This window comes from Oxyura jamaicensis, chromosome 1 (assembly GCF_011077185.1).
Source record: "Oxyura jamaicensis isolate SHBP4307 breed ruddy duck chromosome 1, BPBGC_Ojam_1.0, whole genome shotgun sequence".
Classification (NCBI taxonomy): domain Eukaryota; kingdom Metazoa; phylum Chordata; class Aves; order Anseriformes; family Anatidae; genus Oxyura; species Oxyura jamaicensis.
In genome coordinates, this window is record NC_048893.1 from 151504791 (window position 1) to 151525370 (window position 20580).

The 20580-nt window shown below is 38.4% G+C and overlaps 1 protein-coding gene and 1 long non-coding RNA gene across 5 annotated transcripts in view; one reads left to right on the forward strand and one right to left on the reverse strand.

The window, feature by feature from the left end:
* The window catches only part of GPC6 (glypican 6), a 795726-nt gene that overhangs the window by 119503 nt on the left and 655643 nt on the right, over positions 1-20580 (reverse strand). The gene's annotated exons all lie outside the window — the stretch shown is intronic.
* On the forward strand, positions 1341-20401 carry LOC118162902. The gene is made up of 3 exons (XR_004748709.1): positions 1341-1484; positions 17046-17048; positions 20390-20401. It is a non-coding gene; the product is annotated as an uncharacterized LOC118162902 (long non-coding RNA).

The window sequence follows — 20580 nt, forward strand, 5'->3', positions numbered from 1 at the left end:
GCAGTGTGTCCAAATGGCCAAGAAGGCCAATGGCATCCTGGCCTGCATCAGAAATAGGGTGGCCAGCAGGACTAGGGAATTGATTGTCCCTTTGTGTGTGTTGCTGGTGAGACCAGACCTTGAATACAGTGTTCAGTTTTAGACCCTTCACTGCAAGAAAGGTATTGTGTTGCCGGAATGCACTCAGACAAGAGTAATGAAGCTGGTGAAGAAATAAATACAAGACTAATGAGGAGTGGCTGAGGGAGCTGGAGATGTTTAGTCCGGAGAAGATGAGGCTGAGTAGAGACCTGATTGCTCTCTACAAGTACCTGAAAGGAGATTGCAGCTAGGTGGGTGTTGGACATTTTTCTCAGGGGTCAAGTGATAGTATGTGAGGACATGGCCTCAATTTGTGCCAGGAGAGGTTTAGATTGGATACTAGGAAGAATTTCTTCATGGAAGGGATGGTCAAGCATTTGTACAGGCTACCTAGGGAAGTGGTGAAGTCCCATTCCATAGATGTATTTAAGAATGTGTGGATGTAGCACTTAGGGACATGGTACACAGAAGCACTAGATGACGGTTGGATTTGGTGAACTTAGGGGTCTTTTCCAGCCTAAATGATACTATGATTCTGATTCTATAATATCAGTAACAGGATTGCCAGTGAGTGAAAACATGCCATGAGCTTTACTTAAATGCTACAGTTCCCAGAGAATGAATGGGTATGAATGTCATGACACTCTTGCTAGAGGAACCGTCAGTTTAGAGAATGGCCCTTTCCTGGTTGTCATATTCAAGCAGAAAATTAAGTGGCTGATCAGTCAAAATGGCTTTTTCTGTTATCTCTACATCTAATTTTGTATGTGTTCACAGAAAATTTCCCAGCCACCAACAGCACTGTCTACACGAAAAGCTGTATCATGCTGCTGTTTTGTACAGAATCCAAAGATTTTGCTTTTAGTGTTAGCATGTATGACAAAGAGGATTTTCATTGTAATGTTAAGGTGTATTTCTTAAAAGATATGGATTTACTTTTTCTTGATTGCTTTAAAATAACTACATCTTTTATACATTTATACTGAATATGAAACTGTAGCTTTTGCTAGTGTTTCATTGTTGCCTCTTTCCCCTTGTGCACTGAAATGCTGAGCAGTGCTTCATTTGCTGAGAAACAGATGCTTCTTCCTGCTCCTCCTATAGCCAAATATTTGATTCGGATGGGGTTTTGCATCTGTTATACCAGTTATGGGAATTGCAGGAACTCATTAGCACTCAAGCCCTATGTCAGCAGACTTCCTTCAGGAAAGAGTGCCACACAAATAATCCACAGCAGGAAGTTTTGTCCATTCAGAGATATAAAGACAGGTATTTTTTGGCTCTGTAGCTATTTCTTAGGTATTTCTAATATACCTATTTTTTTTTCTTTTCATTTTTTTCTTCAAAAATATGATTATATTATCTGCTGCCAATGAAGGATTTTGATCAATGACTTCACTATGGTAATTTAAGTGACCTCTTCACCTAAAGTAAACTTTCATGTAAACAATACATGACCTACTTCTAAAAGAAGCTTTGGATGTTGCTTTTTCACAGTTTTGCCATATATACTGGCAAAATGATATTTTCCCCTACTTCCACTTTTTTTTTATTAATTAATTAATTTATTGTCAGTTTGATAGAAGAAAATTGTGCTAGCATAAGAATACACCCAAAACCCTTCCTCCTTAATACACACACAAAGATAACAGTGGCTTGTTGTTAGAATGGACGCTGTCCAGGAATTAAATGAAATTCTGTGCTTGTTATGACTTTATCACTGTTTTTCAGGACAGACATTTTAAAGTAGTATGGCGAAATGAGAAAATGAATATATTTGTTTAATTTAGTTTTCTCCAGAATTTCTTTAGGGTACTAAGGTGTTGCCATTTCAATGCTTTAAAACAAAACAACATATTTGTTCAATTTTACACTGAATGAACAGACCAAGCCCCTGTGAAATGTCAGGCATATTTTTAGCAACTGAGCTATTCCCTGTAAGAGATCAGCAGACCTAAGCATTTTTTTTCCATTTTACAATTAGCAGCTTTTCCCTTCTAATCAATCTTTTTCTACATCTTAACGTCCCAGAAGTTCTCTTCTGCTCCCTGTGAGGTCTGTTGCCTGACACACATTATTTATTTCTGTGCCATATTCCCATGGAAACAGGAATTACCCTGCCATTTATTGAGTGTTTTTGCCCATCCACTAGCTCTTAAGAACCAGTTGTCTAGTTATGCCACAATGAGTAGGGTTTGCCAGTATGTGCTGTGATATGTATATATGTTCCCTGTTCTAAGTTGAAAGACATTGTAAAACACTTCAATACACTGTTGAGAATGAATAAGATCACTGAAGACTGAATAGTTATTTTCATATACATGCAAAAATGACATAACTGAGTGATCATATAAAGCAGCTCTACTGAGCAGGGAAGGCTGTTCAATAATAAATTCAGAAACAATTTTCAAAACTTCTGTTTGTAAAATGAGTGGCAGTGTTTGGCCAGATTATTTTCAGTTTGACAGTTGTGATAAGGAATCCACTTTGTTCGATTCCTTTCAGTAAGTTTCTTCCACTTATTTGAGCCAGGCAAGCCACACAGAAAATGAGCAGATATAATTCATACCACAGCCTATGAGAATAGAGGCTTGCTTAATTTCCAAAACCAACCTGCTTCATGTATTATTCCTGCAATTTAATGTAATGACTTTCTTAATGTTTCACTTGGATTCACTTCAGTAAAATGTCCTCTACCTTCTCCTTCCTCCCACTGTTTCCTGCTTAGAAATTGCAGATTAATGAGAGTTTATATGGATGAAATGAATTCTACCCTGTCAACTCTCAATTATATGTGGGTGGTTTATAAGTTGTAGGGTAGTGGATCTGCAGATACTGGGACACTGAGCTGGTTACCTGCAGAGCCAGGTTTGATCTGCTAATATAGAGTGCTGGGGGAAAGTAACTCCATAGTTTTCAGGGTCAAGTTGGCCCAGACAGTTCAGACAATTTACAGAGCCTAAATTGTTTTTTCTCCACCATTCATAGTCAACCAAATGACTCTAAGTAGAATGGGTCCAAGCCTGGTGTGAGAGGAGGTAAAGAATCTAACTGGCACTGTACAATTGCTCATGGAGCTTTCTTTCTCCATGTCTCTGCACCATTTGCCAACAGCACTCCTGGTCCAAGATATTGTTCCTAAGAGGCAGAATGAAACTAATGCACACAGCCACTGTGCACTAGAGCAGGAGTCTGGGACAGAGACAACTGAATGGCTCTGCTAAATTCAGCTGAGGTCTACCTGGCTACAAGCTATGCTGGTCGTCAACTGTCTTTGTCTCACGCCTGTTTAATCCTTTTGGATATCTATTTTCTCAGGTATATTCTTAAGTGGGGTCAGCTGAGCTGTGGTGGTCAGTGGTGCAAAGTCTAGTTGGAGGCCGGTAACTAGTGGATTAACCCAGTGATCAATACCTGTCCAGTCCAGTTTAACATCTTCATTAATTATCTGGGTGGTGGGGCAGAGTGTATCCTCAGCAAGTTTGCAGATGACACAAAAATGGGAAGAGTGGCTGATATGCCAGACAGTCATGTTGTCACCTAGAGGGACCTGGACAGGCTAGAGAGATGGGCTGACAGGAACTTCATGAAATTCAACAAAGGAATTTGCAAAGTCCTGCACATGTGGGGAATCAGTACATTCCCCACTGATGTACTAGGCATCAGTACATTCTGGAAAGACCTGGAGGTCCTGATGGACACCAGACTGAACACAATCAAGCAAAATGCCCTTTCTGCAAAGAAGGCTTATGCTGTCTCAGGCTACATTAGGCAAAGTATTGCAGGACCAGAAATGGTGCTGGGTAACTGGTGTTCCCTCCTGAACATGAGGGTTGGACGAGATGACCTCCAGAGGTCCCTTCCAACCTCAACCATTCTGTAGTTCTGTGATTCTGTAATTCTCTGATACTAATGCTTTACTTTCCTGAAAGAAGGCTGGGCTTATGGAATACTTCTTCACAGCTGTTAGGGAAAGAAATGCTTTTTCTTTGTGAAAATCTTAATCAGCCTTCTTGTTAAAGTATGGATATTTGCTCAACACAAGTATTATGGAAATATCCTAATATTTATTATCTATTAATTTTATATTATCTATTTTCTGTATTTCTATTAATTGCCTATTTATTACCTCTTAAAAAGATTTTTTTTTTTTGAAACTGCATTGAATCATAACAAAATTCTCATTCCATCTGATGTTTTCGATCTTCTGATTTCAACCTCTGAAATTTCCTAAATAAATAACATTTTGAAAAAAAAAAAGTTTATGGAGAGACAGAACACTTTGGTTTTCATTTAAAATGAATTAGTATGTGTGGTTGCTTTGACTTGCAGACTCTACTCAGATGTATGCCTATCCTCTGTAGCTCTGCACTGTGGCAACTGTTGGCACAGGAGCTGCTCACATGAAGGAATAGGAAGTTGGTACCTCCAGCCAAAATTTCTGCAGCAGGTGCCCACCTGGAAGCATCTAAGGGTCTGATTTTCCCCAGACTCCTGGAATCCTGACTTAATATGGGGGAGACAGGGAAGTACTGAGAACGCCAGATCCTTGCTAATATCTCAGGACACTGAGACAGCTTGTGTATATAACTGGGCACTGGAACCAGCTGGCACAGTACAGCCGGTGTCTAGGCTTTACTCTGTGGTTGCATGTGAATCAGGAAAAAGTTTCTGGAGTGTATCAGCCAAATTGTGCCAGGGAATTATCTGGAAGAGTGCTAGCTAGCACAGACAGAAACGATCTGGACTTACTGCTATAGCTGGTGATGTTTCTGTGCCTGGGAATATTTGGCTAGCACAGGAGTAACCTGAGACGGGCTATGTAAAACCTATGGCTTCCAGGGGAGCCATTGCTGGTCTGGAGTATCTACAAAGGGGCCCTCCAAACTGCCAGATCCATAGTAGGCCGCCTGCATTCCTCAGTCCCAAATATGCTGCATAGTAAGTTTGCTCAAGATCCATTAAAACATCTCCAACTTATACTGCTCATTTTTCATATAGAGCTTAAAATGGTTTTGCAGAGGAGCATGTGGAAGGAGGTCCTTTATACTGTTTCTAGGGATGAAAAAGCTGTATCTGAGCAGATCCAGAGAGAGTAGAATACAACCTCAGTGCTCTCTGACTACCAATGAGCATTACCACTAGTTTAGGAGTACAGGAACCAAAGGCTATCTAAATTATTTACTACACATACTTGAAAAGAATCTTAAAGATTACATCTTGCTGCATGAAACCCTTTTATCAAACTCCACATAAGTGGCTGAGAGTACGTTAACTCTGAATTTGATACAGGAATCTGGCTTGAATTGGGCCAGGAATCTGGCTTAGTTCCTGAGTGCAGTTCATAAGTTTTTATGTTAGGAAACTTGTTCTTGTGCCCCATTTTTCTAATATTGCTTGTTGTCTGTTTTCTGTTGGATTCTTTTGGGTACTGAAATGTTGAGAGAGCATTAACAAACACTGGTTTATTCAAAACTAGTTTCCAAACATGCAACAAGCAAATGACAGATCCTGTGTAAGATACCGAGCAAGCTAAACAACATATTTGTGGGAAAAGTTTACATGAAATAAAGACTACCCTGAGTTTAAACGTTTTTAACTGTAATAGAAGCTGGAGTATCTATCATATGCATGTTCAGGGGAACAAGAAGCTTTGGGAGTCTGATCCCATAATCATGTGTTTTAGGTATTTCTCTATGGAACACTGATCTCCTCACAGATTTGTAGATGATTAAACTGTGTTACGAGATACTATTTATCTTTGTATCATATATTTCTCTCTTTTTAACAAGTTTTTCCTTTCCTTTCCCATCCAAAAAAAAAATAAAAAAAAATCTATTGCATTCATCCATGATATGGTTAGAAAAGTTTCCTTTGCTATGGGTATATCTTAACTTTGCTTTGGATTGTAATTTAGACTGCTTTCAACTGGTGCATCCTAAAGCAAAGCAAAGACTTCTACAAGCATTATCTAAGCATGATGATTTCAGGTTTCTGGAATGTCTGTTTTAGATAAAAGAATATTCAATGAAAACCTGAAATTAAAAAATGACTTTGTGACTTTTTTTTTTTTTTTTTTGAGAATTGTAGCTTTGCTCTTCTAGCTGTCAACAAGGAAAGAATGATTCCTTCCTATCATATAATCTTCATGCTGATCATAAAGAAGTAGCAAAATCAAAGGGAAAATCTGTTCAAGATACTGTCACTGAAAAGAAGGGTGAATAGGTTCTTTGTCTGAAGCTTCAGCAAGTCCTTGAGCTTTGAAGAGGGAGGTACCAGCACCTCTGGAAGAGTGCCAGGGTACAGATTCCAGTATCTCTCATTCCTTCCAGAACAGATTTTTCAAAGCTGTGAAGATATGTAATCTTCCTCATAATCTTCCTCATAATCCTGGAAAAGCTATTAGGCAATTACACAGACAATTTATGTAGCTTTTTAATTTATTTTTTTAACAAATGTATATTGTAGGTACTTATTAGACTTCTGTCTCAGGGCAAAGACATTCTATTCAGTTACAGTCAAAGTGATGATCTTATTGTTTTTGTCCTGTTTTTGAATACAGCAGGAATATGTTTTCTCTTGGTATTATTATATAATTTTCTAAGGAAGCAGCAGTAAGCTTTATCTGAGGCATGTTAATAAAGTCCTTAGGCAGAAGCCTGACTTCATAGCAAATTCCCAACTCACTTTAATTCAACTCTCAAAAACAAGGGGTTGAAGAACTACACAGTGTTTTTTAACTTTGCAAAGTGTTTTCTGTACTTTTAGAAAATAAAATAAAAACATGAGAAATATGAAAAAAAAAAAACACACAAAAACAAAACACTAAAACATCTGTGGAGTTAATTCAGTTTGGCTGGCAGGTTTTACTCACAGAGCAGTCCTAATGATTTCTCTTCCTCCAAAACTCTTCTTAAAATAGTGTGATATCCCATTAGAACAGCTTATAAATGATATTCTTCACCAGCTTTGAAGAGAGGAGTCACAGAGGAGTGAGAACACTATCCTAGGACTAGTTTAAAAGTGTATGTCTGCAGAGAGGTCTAGATATTTCAGTTTTCCATAGAAAGGACTTAAAGTTGCTTCAGGGTATTGCTACTACTCTAAATAGATTGAATGCACGTAATGAAGTTGTTTAGAACCACTGGAGACAATCTTCACACCTCAGAAGATAAATGAAGCTGGTTTCCCTCCCTGCTTTGAGGTGGGAACCAATGAGACTGTCCTGATTATCTCAAGGAGCATCTTGCTCCTTGCTCTTCATTCCTCAGCTGCCTGGAAGTGGACTTTACTTCCACTGGCTGGGAAGAGAGTTCCTTTGGTCTTTTGCCAAATGATATCTGACCTGAAGTCCTTGCAGATATACCTGAACACGTTTTAAATTAGTGGCAGACTGCAGCAGCAGGGAACCTAGTGTATGCTGACAGAAAATTTTACTTTTTATTTTGATGGGTAGCTTTTTCCACACCATTCTGAGCTGTACTGCCTCAGTTAAATGTCTATTAGTGTCTGAGATAACAGATATAAAACAGCTTAGTTAATTCCAAATTTCCTGCAAACTCTTCATTCTTGAAGAGAAAAGGGAGTAAATGCAATTTTTGGAGTTTAATAGAATTTAATTTCAAGAAATTCCTCCATACAACACAGGACTGGAAGAGGTGTGTGTCACTGAGATTTGGTATTACAAGACTCTTATGATATAATGCTTGTCAAAAAATTATCAGGCAGCACCTTAAAAACAATTAATTTTGTCCTCACTACTTGAACAAAAAGATATTCTAGAATCACAGTCCGTTAATTTTGCAAAGCCTTTCTTTAACTCCCAGGAAAACATATATTCTTGTACCATCATCCTTTAGCTTAAATTTCCCCTTTCTTTCCTTATGTTTGTTTCAGAGATACTGAATGGGATCTGACTAGGATGGAGTTAACTTGCTGCATTGCAGCCCATGTTGACCTCTGTTTTAGATTTGAGACTAAAACTGTGGCTAAAACATCACTGTTTTAGCTACTACTGAACAGAGCCCTTAGGCATTGAGGTTTTCTCATCTTCTCACTCTGCCTCTGCAATGAGTAGGCTGAGGGTGCACAAGAAGCTGGGAGGGGACACAGGCAGAAGAGCTGACCCAAACTGACCCAAAATGACCAAAGTGATATCCCATAACATATGTCACAGTGCTCAGCAAAAATGCCTCTGACAAAATACAGATCTATTTTGTCATCCTTTCTCCCTTTTAGTCTGCAGAAAAAGGCGGTATTAAGGCTGAGTCCACCTGCCTTAAAAATAGTAAGGTGAATCTATCTCTGGGCAGATTAAAACTGTCTCCTTATTTATGTTTTTAGGGATACAGGGATGCTTTCTTCAGATCCCAGATTCAACTTTTAGTCACATCTACATTTAGATGTGACATATATGTGTAGACATTTATACTAATGACATCTAAATTAAGGTTCTGAATCTGAAGCAGAATGCTACTCTTAATGTTAGATGAGATGGATCCTTCTTTTTGGATTCTCTTGCCACTTGTGAAGGGTATCCAGTTTCTTTTCAGCTATGAATTTTTTTTTTTTTTTTTGTACATTTTAACATGAAAGGTACAAAAAGCATTCAAGGACAGAGAATCAGATTCAAAATAGAAACATAAACTTAATTCCCTCTACTTCTTCCTCCAGCTAAGGAGACTTCTGAGTGCTTTCTTCCTGGAACATGATGTTTGTTTGCCCTATATTTTAGCTTTTTAAAAAAATTATTATTATTATTATTATTATTATTATTTTTTAATCAAGGATAAACAGAATTTCTGTCAAGGAAAGATATTTTCTTACTTCTTGCAAAAAAAAAAAAAAAAAGAGGGTTATATACTTGTGAAAATTACATAAAGAGAGTTTATGGGCTACAGCTACAGCAAGTAAGACCTACTGGTGTATAATGATTATCAATTACTCATTTTCAACCAGCTATCTCACTGGATCCATTCTGCCTACTATATTGTAGTGTATTTATCAACTTAATTCAGGCAGTTAGTCATTTGATTTTCTTGTTTCATTATTATGTATAGCAAGCAATTGTTTTTGTAATTATGGTAATAAACTATATTTAGACCTGATTTACCCTCCCAGCACTTTAGGAACCTCAGTAAAGTGTGTACATTGTGTTCCTTTTTAGTCTCCCCAGTACAGACACTCCCTTTGCATTTGATGGAAAGGGAAATGTGGCTCTCAGGGAAATTTAGATCTTCAGCAGCTTTGGTGAAAAACCTGAATCGGGCAGGTTGGGTTTTGGCCATATTCATTACCACACAGAGAGGTAATTAATTCAGTATTTTGAACTTACACACAGTTCTGGCAACTGTTTTCCTTTAAATTCCTCTTGCTTGAATCATAGCTTGATTTCCCCCCCCGCCCCCATCTTCTTGCTTGAAACTTTGGAAGACATGGAGCTTTCACTGCTTCTCCTGGTGTCAGTCAAAGTTATATACACAGCAGGTAAACAGTGTATCTCTAAGGATTTACCTTAGTTGACTACAGTTTTCTGTTGCTATTTTTCTAAGGAAGTGTTGGATCCAAACTAGGGCAGAAATTAACGATAACAGGGGGTCAAACTCATAATAATGCACTCACTACCTATAAAAGCACCCATAAATGAGCTGTTAATGGATGAATTATTCAAAAGGTATTTAGAACTAAATTTAGGATTTTCATATAGTCCCTTGTAGTATACTAGTGAATTATTGTAAGAAGTAAATATCAGAGTTGAAGTCATCTCTGAAGCACAGAGAAGCACAACAGTTTCTGCTGAGTCCCAAAATATCGACAGTTATCAACATTTTTTTTTTTTTTTAGCATCTTACATTTAATATCCCATTCCCTGTGATTATTTTGGTCTTTATCTTCTTCTGATTACTTCTCCATAAAAAAAAATCTTATTTTCTGCTTTGAGAAACATATTTTAATTTGCACATGCATTAAATACTTTATTAGCTTAATTTCTGATCTTTTGTTGTTCAGCTGTATTCATTTTGCACAGTGTCTTGGATATAGTTAGAGTGTATATTTTCAGGTTTGTGCTTCTTTGTTCATCAACATTAGACTTCTTTATTTCTGGTGTATTTTTAGCTAGATTACATGCATAGCCCTTGGGCATACATTAATTTATCTTTGAATGTTTTCCATTTCCCTCTGTGTCCTTTATCTCTATTGATTTATCCTACTTGATTTCATCCTGTGCTTTTACGTTCTTCTAAAACTCATTCTTTGAAATCTAACATCCTTTTTTTTTTTTTCTTTCTTTTTTCTTTTTTTTTTCCTTTTGTGGTTTTACATGTGTCCTAATTACCACCCTAATTAGGTTATGAACACAATTGCAAAGAGCCCTACTCACATCTGCAATCCGTTATATTTACCACACACAGACCTAGCCAAAGATTGATTTTTTTTTTTTTTTCTCTAAATTCTTTCTTTTTCCCTACTGGATATATAGGATAATGCTGTGCCTTAACCACAGAACTAATAAATCTCTTGATTTATCTCTCTTCTGTAATAAGTTTATATTTACTAATTCAGAACTGTAACAATTTGCTTTAGATGATTTATCTCTTCTCGTATAATTTAATATAATTCTCAGGTTTTTGTATCAGTCCTATGTAGACTTTCATGGCACTCATCTGATCAATTCTGAGTTAATTGTGCCATGTGCCTTTTTTATTTGCATGCGCCAGACTCTCTTTATCATAGTGACAATGTCATTGTAATTGCTCTGCACAGGACAAAAGTAAAATTGTTCAGGAATATATTGGGTTAATGGGTGGGTTTATGGTAAAAATTTTCAAGCAGCAATCACTTTGTATAATAGGAGGGGACAGATCCACATTATTCCATTTGATGCTTCTATGAGAACATAAGCATGCCTGTGTGCACATATCAACATGGCTTTGTCTTTGTTTCTGCCTCCTCATTTAAGCAGCTCTCCCTTGCTTATAGTAGATGGTTTCCATAAGCATATTCTCCTTCTTGCTGTTGAGCTACTTCTTACTGTTATTTCTGCCTAATGCGTTTAAGTTATTTAGATGTCAGTTCTTTTATCTATGATGTATTTGAGGACCAAAAAGCATTTAAAGAGACTCAACATTTTGTGGTTTCATAACTCCATCATATTTATGATTGTGTGTTCAGAAAGTTATTATATTTCTTAGAAAATTATCCTATTGAATTTCTCTTCAAATAATTGCTGTCTAACCACTGAGTCCCACAGATCCTGAGATAAACTGGCAGATTGCCTTTGTCCCATGGACATTGGCTTTAACCTCAAAGGTAACGAAGTAGTGATTTCAAAACTGTTTGCCTCTGAAACTTCCTTGCAAACTCTACTTTTCAACAACATATATTGATGTTTAGAAAATAGAGAATGGAAATTTTGTAGCTTCTTCATTTCAAAACCCAGTCCAGTCTTGCAGTGTAAATAATTAATATTTTTTATTGTCAGTGTCAGCTGTGTGTCCTGTTTGGTACCTGCTGCAATAGCACTGGAGGGCGAACTGACAGCTACTTGTACAGTGAACTCCTACAAATGTGTTGGGATGTGAAGGGGGCGGGAAGAAATACGACACATACATGACTTCCTGCTTTAGATACATCCCAAATTGGGATATATCTCCTACCCACACCACAGTATGTGTCAGCATTCATGATCTGTGTTCATCAGTGCAGTTGTTTTTGCACAATGTTTGCAAACATATAGATCTCTGACTTCATGTGAGTTAGAAAAAAACTCATCTCACATATATTTGCATGACCTCATGATCCATGCAATGTTTATTCTTCCTCAAGGTGTTCCTCTCCACTGCCAAACTGACAGGAGGTTGAAAGTTTCTCTGTGTGTCTTGGTGTCTATAAAGCTCTTTTTTCCTCACTGTCTTCCCTCTTTTTCTTCTGCTCTGTCCTCTCTCACTAGATCTAAATCCAGGTGCCTTTGATCTTACTCTTGCTGTGCTCATCTTTTCCAGTTATCTTCACTATGAAATACTTTTTCTAAACACCAGTCAATGTTGTAAGTTAGATCATAAGATCAAACAAACAAATAAAAATACTGTTGTCAGACACTTCAATTAATGTTGTAGATGCCATCCCCATTTCTCCTTGACTCCTTCAGAAATCAGCATATCCTGCCATGGTTGCAAACTTTTTGTGTTACTAGGTCTTAAGAAATACAGTCTCTCATGTTTTACAGGCCACCAGGTTAAAGTAAAATAGGATGAACAAGACATGAAGCAATCAAAGTCTTGTGAAAAGAACCCTCTTCACACCCCAGAAGAACCCCTGATGTAATCCAATTAAATTGAACAGTTCTCAGGAAAACCCAGAGGATTAAACACAGTTGCTCAGCAAACCCACTTCTTCCCACTCTGAAGGGTATAACACTGGAAACATGCATCTCATTAAGTTGTGTTAGACTTCCTAAAATGGCATTTCAGGCTAAAAGGTTAGAGAAAGATAAAACATTAAGGGGATTCTGCAAACTCTGTCTCCCTACACCTCCTTCTTTCCCCCAGTCAGTGCCAGCTGTTTTCTAATTAACCCAATGGTAGCAAGCTGCCCACAAGAGGATATCTGCTGATTAGCCAAAGAATTCTAATTTGCTCAATGCTATGAGGACTCTGCCTCTAACGCTCCCTCTTTTACGGAAGTCTTCAGACATTGTCAAAGTTATGTCTAATGCAATATGCAACCACAGTAGCTGTATACGTGCAAATTTGTACAAATTCATCTGAAACTATCAGCTCATGATAAGTGTTAATAGTTATACAACTGAGAACAAGATGATGCAGTGAAACTATCAGTATTCTCATTTCCACTTCTTACTCAGCTTGTGTCCTCTCTTCTTGCCTGCAAACAGACTTATTTCCTTTTCCAACACCAGAGTGTCAGTCAGACTTGGTCTTTGGGGAGCTGCATAACACTGCAGCCCTAGGGTGGCTGGGCACAGAGGGAGAATGGCAGCAGGCTGCCACCAGCTCCACTCCATCCTGACCACATTCCTGCCTGGCAGAAGGAGCCAGGTCAGGATGTGTTATGGGGAAATCAATTGCAGGTCAAATTTTGCAAAGATGTAAGCAGTCATCTGTCTTTCCATCAGTTTTGGTAGGCTGGAGATTAGGCCTGGATTCACTTAAGGAGCATAGTCAACTCAGACAACAAAAATTATCAGTGCAGAGAAATGGGTAGTCCACAGGATTACCAGCCTAGCTCTGGACAATCCTTTGGAATTATTTGAGGTGTGTCTTGAGTGATTAGGCTCTCCACTGAAGCATCTAAATTTAGGTGGGACAAATCAGATTCAGAATATAGTTATTAAAGATGATGTGTCTCAGTAAATATGCTTTTAATGACAAAGGTACAATAAATTGCAATAATACTTGATGTAAAAGGGATATAAACTAATTTCGCTAGCCTTAGTATTTTAAGAGACATATTAGTAAGTCTACCAATAAGATTAATTCTGCATCTCTTAATACTATTTTTCGTTTGTGCATTTAAGGTCTTGAAAGGTAATTTCTTTATCCTTTAGTAGAAGTGTGCATAGTAAATCTGGAAAAAAATCTTATTATTGCCAGTATATCAAAGCATATGTTAAGATTTCTGTCAAGATGATACTAACAAATGACCATTTATCTACAGTACAAATAGTTGATCTGAAAGAACATTTCTGGACCCTGTGTGTAATCTTATGTTACCACACACCTTCTAAACTTCTACCCCACTATCTCACACCATTCAGCTATAGGATCATAGGCAATCATTTAAAAAATAAGAATAGAGTTTTTTTTTTTTTTTTTTTTTTTCATGTTCATGCTATTGTCATTTTTTCTTAAATTTCATATGCTACCTCTTGAACAATGTATTTTCTTCCTCAGATGTGTTATGACAAATCCTGACCCTACTTTTTTATTATTATTTTTTATTTTTATCTTTTTTTAAACATGTAATGTCAAAATTAGTGCATGTAAGTCACCTGGGGAGGACAGTGATAGAGAAGGCACTTTAAGAAATGCTGAAACCTACTCCTGCAATGAAAATTTCATTCATTTGACAGTATTTAGATGGTTGGGTAGTACAGTATCTTCTAGCATTTCAGTATACCCACAGGCAGTTCTAAGGTTAAAAGTTTTATGTTGCTGTACATGCAAAGTTTTCAGTCTAGATTTGGTAGCATTAAAACTAAACACCAAAACAGTAGAGCAATCACTGTACTGGTTTAAGTGTCAAATTAACTAGGATGTGAGAGAGAATTTTTTTTCCATCCTTACATTGATTATCTACTATGATAGGATAATTTGTTATTTACATATCAGTCAGAACTAAAAGCACATGATTTGTTCTATTTTCAGTTTAAAAATCAAACTCCTACTTCTGTTAGTGATAGCCATAAATTAAACATAGATGAAGTGCATATCCGTGTGTCTGTGTGCATTTTTTTTTTTCAATTTTTTCATGTAGGATAATAGTCTTCAGATTTAAAATACAGGTGCTTCAAAACAAAAGTTCATTTATGATCTCTGTCCAAGAATGGAAAACACAGCACACTCTAAGTTAGATTACAGAGCTGGAGATTATTTATTTCAAGAACTGTACATTTTAAAAAATAATATAAGGACCCAAGACATGATGCCAGAGGTGAGTCCAGATGTTTTTTTCAAAAATGTGCTGTTGGTAAATGTATAGGTTGTGTTGCACTATTAACAGTCCATATAATTCAACTTCCTCCAATGCAACAAAAAAATATCCACTGCAGATATAATTTCATTACTCTATTATACAGATTTGTTTTAAGATTTTTCAGACCATTTTTTTTAAAGAATAAACACTTGTGTATATATATTTAAGGATGTGTATATATATATATAAGGATCTGAAAAAATGTAAAATGTTTCTTTTAGTACTTTTAACTAGAAAACACTCTTAGTCTTCACAACTGACATTTAATAATTATAATGCTATAATGTGTTTTGCCTAATTTTACAGATATTTTAAATGAAAGTTTTATGAAAAAATTAAAAACATTTAAACCAGAAATGTAAAATAAATAAGACTATAATACAGGAAAATGAAAGAAGTGTTCACTACTTGACACTTCTGCTTAAATTTAAACTTTTTTTTAGTAAGAGGAAGAAATGAAGAAAGTTAGTTTGAGAAACATTTTGGGTTTGGGTACTACAGACCTAGTAAGTTAAAAGCTAAAAGATGGAACAGCAGTTGTGCAGTTGTTCAGTCCGTGTGGGTTTATGGAGATCAAATTCAAATAGTTTCTTTATGAGTCACAGGATCAGTGGAGATGGTAAAAATGTTGAATTAAACTTATGGAAGGCAAGGCATTTGATTGGTCTTACATGGAAGTTTAATTAATAAACTAAAATAATTTTAAACCTCTGCAAAGGATGTTTTAAAGCAATTAAAGATAGCTAACTGATAGGTTTCAAAATGTCATTGTAAATTGAAATCATACTTGTTCTTCATCAAATCCTTTCAATGAACTCCCTCAGGGTCTAGTTCTTGGCACTCAGATCACGTATTTATCTGAGATCTGCAAGAAGAGGTAAAATTATTATTGGAGCTGTGCAAGATAGATCTGGAGACAGGGTGAGCAAAAAATGGGACAAGGCTAGATCCCAGCTGCAGCAGTTTGGGACTTATCATACAGGCAAAGCAAGCTAGGATGTACTGTGGCATTTTCCATGGTTTTGGACCCTCAAGCCCAAGGGACCTTTCTTTGTCACTTGATAACACCTTTCCTTTCATGGGAGAACCTTTTCTTTCACTAAGAACCAGACAGCAGAAAGGGAAAATGATATTCCCTCCTTACCTGCACAGCTAGGGTGTAAATCTACAGCTGGAAACAGTCCTAAAAAAGGTCCTAAAACCCCTGGTATAAATAAAAACTGTATGTGTTTCACAACTTCACTTACAAAATCCTGTATCTGATTAGGGCTGAAGGTGGCAGTGACATTAGACCCAAAGCCAAAAACGTTGGCATCTGCAAGACAACCCACTCTCCAGACCACAGGGCAGATTAAAAAAATACTGAAGTGTGTAGAAGTTATTTACCTCCCAGTTTATTATTGGCATGTATGGTATAGACATAATTTTGGTTTGTCTGTAATACAGTAAGAAGGAAAAATGGAAATGTACCCCCAAAACACACGAAACTTTGAATTAGAGTGAAAAACCCAAGCTGTGTTTCTTGAAAAGCAATTTGTTTTAGCTTAAAGATAACACTTTGAGCTTTTATTTGGCTTGTGAACCAGAGCCAGCTCCATACCCATCTGTGGTACATCCTCCTGAGTCCCAGCCTTATAATCCCGTCAGGCCATAATGCATCACTAGCCACCTGCCTGTCTGCCTTGTTTATTAGAAACATGAGATTGTAAGCATCTCAAGCTGTCCAGTTTGACTACAATTTTTGCTTGAGACTAAAACATTCTCACCATTTTGCAGAAGAGAAACAGGCTCTGAGAGATTTGCTTTCTGGAGACTCTGCTATACTCCTTATCTTTGGAGGCTGGAATATTTTATTCCTTTTTGTAACTTCTGTCACCTAAAGAACAGCAATTAGAATGAACGCTACTAACACTGTCCTAAAAAAGAAGGGAAAGGATGCATAGATTTTTCAATAGGAACTGCCTACTCAGTGTTGAATGTAGGTGTTTTCTAAAGAGTGCAATGACCGCACATTTTATGCATAAATGTTACCTCTGTTTCCTGATTTTTTGCTACTTCCATTTCTGTGATTAACACCGAAATAAGCAACTCCAAATCAGCAAAGCTCAGTTTGCGTGATTATCAACACTTAGCGACTAGTGTATTAAGCATGTGGTAGTTTGTCTTCTCAGCTATAAGTATAGCTTCTCACAAGTTAATGTTATGCCTAACCCAACCCTCCCCCCAAACATTTTTAATGAGACAGCATGTAGAATGTAATTTTTTTCAGGTTCTTGTATTTATCAATTTTCCTTTAATCCTAATACAAACAATACTATTCTACATCTCATAATGCTTTTGTTATTGTTTTAAATTAAATAAATGAATTACTGAAAATTAAGAACCAAAAGAAGGCCTGATGTACATTGCATTTTATTCTTTCACTGTTAAAAGCCAGAGAGATATCTGTTAAGTTACCAGTTTTTTTTTTTTTCTTTCTAAATTCCTACTGTCACGATTTCTTTTTTTCAGTGTTTAGGAACTTGTTAAGGAACATACTCATCAATAAAACATTTTGTCAGGGATGCTGTAAGGAAGACAGTTATGACTGAAAAGGCTGTAGAGAACCGCTATTAGAAACACCAGGGTAACTGCAAACACTTTGTTTCAACATTACTATATAATAAAAGACATGCTCAACCATCTTCATTGTCTACAGGGGCAAATAAATTTTTACCTATGGAAAGCCAAAGTGTATTCCGGGGTCCTTGTATTGGCTCTATGTGGCAAGGTTTTGGTAGCAGGGGGCTGCAAGGATGGCCTCTGTGGGAAGAATCCAGCAGCTGCCCCATGTTAGATAAGGGCCTGTTTCAGCCATCTCCAAAGGGACCTATCACTGCCCAGAGCCAAGCCAGGGAGTAATGTTGTTTACACCTCTGTGAGAACAGATTTCAAAAAGGGGTGAAAAACAAACAAACAAAAAACCTGCTGCACAACTGCAGCTGGGAGAGAGGAGTGAGAACCAGCCCTGCAGCCCCCAAGGTCAGTGCAGAAGGAGGGCAGGAGGTGCTCCAGGCACCTCCTGGAGAAGTTCCCCTGTGGGCTGTGGAGAGGCCCCTGGTAGAGCAGGCTGTCCCCCTGCAGCCCATGGGTCCCACATGGAGCAGCCCGTGGAGGAGCCCCTGGTGGAGCAGGTGGATGTGGCCTGGAGGAGGCTGCGGCCCATGGAGAGCCCCCGCAGGAGCATGCCCTGGGCCGGAGATGCAGCCCGTGGAGAGGAGCCCACGCAGGAGCAGGGGTCTGGGGGGAGCTGCCGCCCATGGGGGACCCGTGCTGGAGCAGTTTGCTCCTGTTGGATGGACCCTGTGGTACGGAGCCATGTGGGAGCAGTGCTTGGAGAGCTGCTGCCTGGGGGAAGCCCCTGCAGGATGAGTTTGGGAAGGACGGCATCCCATGGGAGGGATCCCACGGGGAGCAGGGGAAGAAGAGGAGGAGGAAGACCTGGGGAGGAGGAGGAGGAGAAGGACCTTCTGAGGTGAAGGACCTGGGGGTCCTGGTGGACGACAGGTTGACCATGAGCCAGCAGTGTGCCCTCGTGGCCAAGAGGGCCAACGGGATCCTGGTGTGCATTAAAAGGAGCGTGGCCAGCAGGTCAAGGGAGGTGATCCTCCCCCTCTACTCTGCCCTGGTCAGGCCTCACCTGGAGTACTGTGTCCAGTTCTGGGCTCCCCGGTACAAAAAAGACAGGGATCACCTGGAAAGAGTCCAGCAGGGCCACAAAGAGGGCTACAAAGATGATACTTCCAACCCCTACAATTCTGTGATTCTGTGAAGAAAGTGATTATGAAGGAGCAGCAAGATGAAGTGCTATAGACTGACCACAGTCCTCATTGCCCATTTCTGTGTGCTGCTTGGGGCAGGGGGGAGGGAGGAGGAATAGAAGAGGGTGGGTGCAGAGAAGTTTTTTTTTTTTTTTTAGTTTATTTTTATTTTATTATTCATTTATTTATTTTAGTTTCTCACTGCTCTAGCTTGTTAGTAATATGTAAAAAATTACATTAATCTCCATATGCTGAATCTCTTTTGCCCGTGATGATAAATGTGGAGTTATCTCTCTATCCTTATCTCAACCCTTGAGCCCTTTCCATTGTATTTTCTCCCCCTTTCCCTTTGAGGAGGGGGAGTGAGAGAGCAGTTGTGGTGGAGCTCAGCTGCCCAGCTGAGTAAAACCACCACAATCCTGCAGTGGCAGGATGCTTTATGGGGTTGAGACATGCTCAGGGCAGCATTTAACTTTGGCAGTTTACTTTTAATTTCAAATTGTGTTACAGCACCCTTCCAAACATTACTTGCAGTATACCAATACATTTGTGTGAGATATTACTAGACTAAATATGTTTCAAAAATATTTCAAATCTGCCCTTTGGATGCCAGACCCTTTTGATCTAAGCAATTTAATTTTTCAAGTCTTTGAGGAGCTTAAAATATGTACTACATTAGCATGAATTATGACTGACGTCACTGTGTACCTTATGTTTCCTTATAAAAAATGATCACACAATAGATTGCTATAAAGGCTTTGCAAAATTTATTAACTCACTTTAAATTTGTTTTCTTATGTGGAAAATTATTTTATTAAACTCTGTTCTACTAAACAATATCAGAATTGCCTTCTTCTAAAGGGCAAAATGAACATGTATGATATATTAAAACACTTTGCAATTTAGGCTCTTTGATCTGGTGAAAAAACTTGCTTCTGTCTTACACGAGTAAACACTGCAGGATGATGAGCAGTGTTCCTCAGGGGTTGGTGTAGGGACTGACACTATTTGACATCTTTGCTGGTGACATGGAGAATGGGATTGACTGCACCCTCAGCAAGTTTACAGGTGACACCAACCTGAGTGGTTCAGTCAACATGCTGGAAGGAAGGGATGCCATCCAGAGGGACATTGACAGGCTTGAGAGGTGGACTCATGAGAATGTCACGAAGTTCAATAAGGCCAAGTGCAAGGTCCTACACCTGTGTTAAGGTAATTCCAAATGTGAATACCAAATGACCAATTCCAAATGATGAATGGATAGAGAGCAGCCCTGCAGAAAAGGACTTGGGGATGTTGGTTGATTGCAAACTCAACATGAGCCAGCAATGTGTTTGCAGCCCAGAAAGCCAACTTTGTCCTGAGCTGCATCAAAATAAGCATGGCCAGCAGGTCGAAGGAGGTGATTCTCCTCTGCTCTGCTCTTGTGAGACCCACCTGGAGTGCTGCATTCAGCTCTGGGTCTCCCAGCACAAGAAGGACATTAACCTTTTGGAGCAAGTCCAGAGAGGGGCCATGAGGATGATCAGAGGGCTGGAACACCTCTCCTATGAAGACAGGCTGAGAGAGTTGGTGTTGTTTAGCCTGGAGAAGAGAAGACTCTGGGGAGAACTTATGGCAGCCTTCCTAAACTTAAAGAGGGCCTACAGGAAAGCTGGGGAAGGACACTTTGTCAGGGAGTGAAGTGATAGGACAAGGGGCAATGGCTTTAAACTAAACAAAGGTGAATTTAGATTAGATATAAGGCAGAAATTCTTTACTATAAGGGTGGTGAGGTAATGAAACAGGTTGCCCAGAGAAATTCTGGATGCCCCATCCCTGGAAGTGTTCAAGGTCAGGTTGTATTGGGCTTTGAGCAGCCTTGTCTATTGGAAGGTGTCCCTGCCCATGGCTGGGGAATTGGATCTAGGTGATCTTTAAGGTCGCTTCCAACTGAAACTATGCCATGACTCTATGCTTTTTTTTTTTTTTTTTTTTTTTTTTTTTT